We start from the raw sequence: 5,118 nt of genomic DNA on the forward strand, positions 1-5,118 counted from the left end.
TGGGAGAGGAAAAGAAGTAGCCCTCAAAGCCTGGACCTCATCTTCCAAGGTGGGTCATCTTTTCCAGCTCCATTTTAGACATTTCAATTCTTCTCTCTTAGGACAGTCTTCAGGAGTGCTGGGGTTGTACTTGAGGGGGACTGTGGGTGGCTGTTTGCTCTTCACTAGGAGGGGACGAATCCTCATTTTAGTTGTCCACTAATATTTGAAACAAGCAAAAACTAGGAGGCCGAGGGAAAGGTTTGCCCATCCCCTAGTCCCTTCGCAGCAGACCCGAGAAGGGGTCCATGCCTGGGGTTTGCTGGTGTTTGAGAATCGTCCTAAAGGCAGAGGCGGGGAAGACATAGCCGAAGAGACGTCCCAAAGAAACTGGAGGAGTTACTGCCTGTCCCAACCACTTTCTGAAAGGTTCCAGTTCGGGTGACACACCGCAACCAATCCGCTTTCCGTTCTGTTTCTCCACCCCTTCGCGGAGAATCCGAAAAGAAAATAGGGGTTCCTGAGAGACCTGCTCCACCTGCAATCTGGAACTTCCGCGAGGACCCACCTCCCCTTCCCCGCAGCCCAGGCCCCTCCCCAGGGGCCACCGCGCGCCGCGCTGCGGGGGAGCTCGGCCGGGGTGGGGCCCTGGCAGCGCCCGGCTGGGATGCGCGCAGTCACGAGCTTCCGCAGCTTCGCCCTCGGACACGCCCTTTGCGCGGAGGCAGCCCCCCACGGCCCTCCGCTCAGCTTCAGCTCCTCACTTGCGACGCTGCCACACTGCTCCAGGCCTTTCTGCGAGCCTCAACTTTAGATACTTGCCCGGTGCGCGCCCCTCCCAGCAGCCGCACCCCACTGGGGAATAGAAGACCTGCTGCCGCGGGACAACAAAACTCGCCGCAGGTTGTGCAGAACAGACCCCCTTGCCCCCAGGCCCCTTTTTATTTCTCGGCCCCTCCCCTCCGCCTTGCCCCCACTCCCCCCCCCCACTACTCCCACCCGCTGCACCCATCCCACAGGTCGGGTCACCCGAGGTGAGGCGATTGAAACCTCTCTGGTGGGATGTCTTGGAATCACTCGACATGCGACCAAAGCGAAAACATCAAGGAAATGAAAAGATTAAAAAAAAAAAAAAGTGCTACCTTGGCAACGTTTAGAGGCCAGTTGGTGGGTTGGGAGGGGCGGCTGCTGCTGCCCGCCTGCCGCTGGTACTCTCCTCGACTACGCGTATTCTTAAGCAATAACAACGTAATCCGTATTATCCACCCAAGAATACCCGTCACCGAAGAGAGTCAGAGGACCAAGCTGCCGCTCCGCCGCTGCTGCCGCTGCTGCCGCTGCTGCCGCTGCTGCTGCTGCTGCTGCCGCCGCCGCCGCCACCAGAACTCTTGCTGCTGAGCCCGCCCCTGCTTGGGGCTGGGCTGAGCTTGACCGGGACCATAAATCCATAACTCGATTTCCCTAAAGAAGGATCCGAAGCTGTGCTAGGCTGCTTCCTGCTCAGATCCAAATGGATGCTCTAACTCCAATTCTGAAAGACAAATAACAAAACCAAGCACTTAACACGGAAAAAGAGTGCTCCCTTCCCAGTGAGGAAGATGATTTTGCAAGGCAATTTGGGATAGGGTGGGTGTGACAAATAACCTTTAGTTTACCTGGTGCCTTCCTCTGCACTTCCTCTGCTTCATACACCCTCTGGTCTCGACCAGCCCACTCTAGGTACTTTGATTGAGTGTCATGGCAGCTAGAGAGCCCTGTAAGAGACATGCATAGTTAAGCACACGAATATTACAAATGTGTTTGCCTAGATGGTTTTAAGAAGTGAGGTTCAAGTAAAGATAGGGTCATGCATGGGTGAAATTTTCAGCAGTATGTTTGGAAATGCATTTTTTCAAGTCCAAGATCACAGAAAATAAACTCATTCAATTTACTACTTGAAACCAAATACGTATAGATCTACAAATATAGGCAGCTCTGCTTGGAAGGCCTTAGAGTTATAAACACAATGATTTTTTTTTTTTAAGAAAAAAAAAGCTTCAAAGCACAAAAGTAATTAAGTACATTTTCCTAAAGTTGGGGATAATGGAAAGTTGACAAGCTGGTAGAATTAAAAAAAAAATGGTTTAGCCTTCATTTTGTAGTACCACACTTGTAGTGCTATTGGCCACCTTTTAAATGTACAGTATAAATGTATTGCTGTGTAGTTGTGAGCACCTCAGAAATATCTTTGACGTCTATCTTAAAAAAATTATTTAAAGAAAAAAAAAACAGTGAAAACTCATTTGCAAAGTGACTGTAATTTGCCTTTCAAAGAGAGAATTTCTTTTTCTTTGATGATCAACATGGCTCTTACTGGAAAAGCTTTGTCTTACACCCTGAAGTGAATATTCTGATAATAGGGGTTTATTGTTCACTAAATAAAATGGACAAGTGCAATGTCACTACCCAAGACATGCTGTAGCTCCATTCGAAAGTTCTCAATTTGGTTTCCCTTCCTTTTACTTTCAGATATATAGAAGTATGTCCATGTGAGTGGAATAGGCAGGGGATATGGAAGCATGGCAGTAGACATTATGATTCTTCAAATTATGTAAGTGCAAATAGCTCTTCATCAAGGAGTAATTATATAACAGAATCTCTCCCACTACCACAACTCATCTCCAACTGACCTGGTTGTAATTTATGGCACTTAGGGTGTGCTTGATCTCCTTATTTAAAAAATATATATCAGTTTTTAAGACACACTATCAATTTACTGGCACATTACTTACAAATAGAAAACCATAGAAAAAACCAACATGAATTCTAGATTTTATGAAACAGTTGCTTAACAGATCATGCTTAGTGCCTAAAGTAGCTCAAAAGAAAGATAGTATTGCCCAATTACTGGCCAATTTTATAGTATTTTCAAAAGACACTTTACACTTTTCACAAAAAGATAGATTCCAATTACACCAACTAATAAGCAATATTTTTTCCCCGCTATCCAACATAGCTATATTTTGGAGTTTTTTCTCTGGTGGTGCTCTACACACACACACACACACACACACACACAAATAAACATACATAGAAAGCTGACAGGTTCTCTTCAGCTTGAACTCCTAGAAACAAAAGCCCTTAGGGAAAGTAATGCAATAGTCTATGAGCAAAGTGTACATTTGCTACTGAACTCTTCCTTTTAAATCTCAACCAACATTAGAAGGGAAACAAGAAGCACATTATATAGATGAATTCTGATTTATTACATGGAATGTTAATTTCAAATTTAAAAGGATTAGCAAAGCACAAGTACACACACCATACACACACAATGCACACAGTATATCAGAACCACACGTAGAGAATATCCACATAGCTTTTCAAAGCTTTTGGAGTAATATCCTTTTAGTTTTGCTTTTTCACAATTGAAACCAAGCAAGCACTCACACACACAGCAACACGCACATATATACACACACACACACACTGACCCACAGACTCACACGCTTTAAGGAACTGGAACAACACAGCTGATGTGCTTGTTCTCTACCAAGTAGCCAATGCCAGCCCTTTTCCTACCTATCCAAATGCTCCACCAGCTTCAGCACCTGGACCCGTGGACAGCTCAGCCCCGGTTGACAGCAGCACTCGCAGCAAAAACTGACGCTCTGAACACTAACCAAAGCTCTCTGGTGCTTCAGCGGGGTAGCCTGACTTATGAGAACACCATTTCCTACGAGACCACTGCCACTGGGTGCATATTCAATTCAAACCTCCTTAAGCTGTCGGATTCCCCCACCCATCCACCCTCCCCCCCACCCCCCTTCTCCACTCTCCACACAAAACCAGAAATGGCAAAAAGCTTAATACCATCAGGGTGTTGTTGATCAACTTACACTTTGCTTTTGAATATTTAGATACTGCTACCAGAGCAGTACCAACTAAGGCTTAGATCCGCATTAAGTACCTTTGTTCATAGACTCCTGCAAGCCATGTTTATTAGAATCTACATTTCTCTCCCGCTCCAATAACTAGAGGTGTATTTTGCGGGCAGGGGGCTTTCAGCACCTTTTGATCTCTCAAGGCCACCGCGACTGCTTGTTAGTCCCCACTACTTTCTTAATCCTGTCCCCCAAGCTCCAACACCCATCCCAGTCAAATGCTTGGTAATTTGCAATCAAATATACATAAAGAAAGGCGACAAAGCAATCGGTTAGAGGAAATAAGCCAATTAAGCTAAAGCAGAAATGCTTCTTCCCCCCACCTCTCTCCCTCGCACCCCCATGCCTCCCTCCCTCTCCTTTCCTTCTCTCTCAAGTAGAAAGGGGGAAACACCAAGGAGAGGGGGAAAAAAAAGCCAGGAGGAGGGTGGTAGTCGGTTCTTACAATCAATGGAAAAACACTATACAAATCTTTACTGAATAATACTCTCATTCTCAGACAAAAAGAAACACATTTATCGTAAACATAGTCTCCCTCTTCCACAGATTCTACATCCTTTACGTTTGCTGAGATTTGTCTGTCAGTATAGCAAACTAACTGTCACAAATCCATCTTGATTGAAGTGCTTACCCTCTAAATCCAGGTTTCAAGCGGAACTCCAACTGTGTGTGGAAGCCTGGGAGTCATCTGATGAACAGTGAGGTAGGCTCTGGGCAGTGGGAGCTGTTTCCTTCGGAGTGCTGGGTTACAGTGTTAACAAGCCCTGGGAAGGGACCTCGGTGCCTCGCGCTGGCTGTGCCCCAGTGCCTTCGCGTGGTGGCGGCTTGCTCACGCTTCCAAGGAGTCCCAGGCGATAGCCTTCAGCTGATGCGAGCTTCCAGAAAGGAGTGGGGAAGGGGGAAAAATCATCTAATGCAATCAAATCGATCTGATCTACACCATCTGTCGCCTGCCACTATACACAAACGTTAAAATAGGAAAACGGAAAACACTGACAGCCCGAGAGGGTTGGTGTGCAAAGAGTTCATTTTTAGCAGAGCATAATTGGGTATGGTCGGCGTACAGTTACCAAAGCTGCTGTTAACCATCCAGTAGTGGATCCCAAACATGCTAATGGTGGATTAATTGAGGAAGATCTGACGTGCAAGCTTCATAGTCTCTTATTCATGACTTCCCAATGGGAAAGGACCAATGCCTTGTGGGACTATGGTAACA

At 46.3% G+C, this 5,118-nt stretch overlaps 1 long non-coding RNA gene across 2 annotated transcripts; it reads right to left on the reverse strand.

Moving 5' to 3' along the window:
- Positions 1-999: 999 nt before the first annotated feature.
- Positions 1,000-4,762, reverse strand: LOC132541423 (uncharacterized). 2 transcript variants are annotated; one of them, XR_009552617.1, is made up of 3 exons: positions 4,534-4,762; positions 1,635-1,733; positions 1,000-1,510 (listed from the first exon to the last, which is right to left on the reverse strand). It is a non-coding gene; the product is annotated as an uncharacterized LOC132541423 (long non-coding RNA). The 2 variants fall into 2 exon arrangements; XR_009552618.1 differs by lacking the exon at positions 4,534-4,762 and adding an exon at positions 3,541-3,626.
- Positions 4,763-5,118: the final 356 nt, after the last annotated feature.

Source organism: Erinaceus europaeus, chromosome 11, assembly GCF_950295315.1.
Source record: "Erinaceus europaeus chromosome 11, mEriEur2.1, whole genome shotgun sequence".
NCBI lineage: Eukaryota > Metazoa > Chordata > Mammalia > Eulipotyphla > Erinaceidae > Erinaceus > Erinaceus europaeus.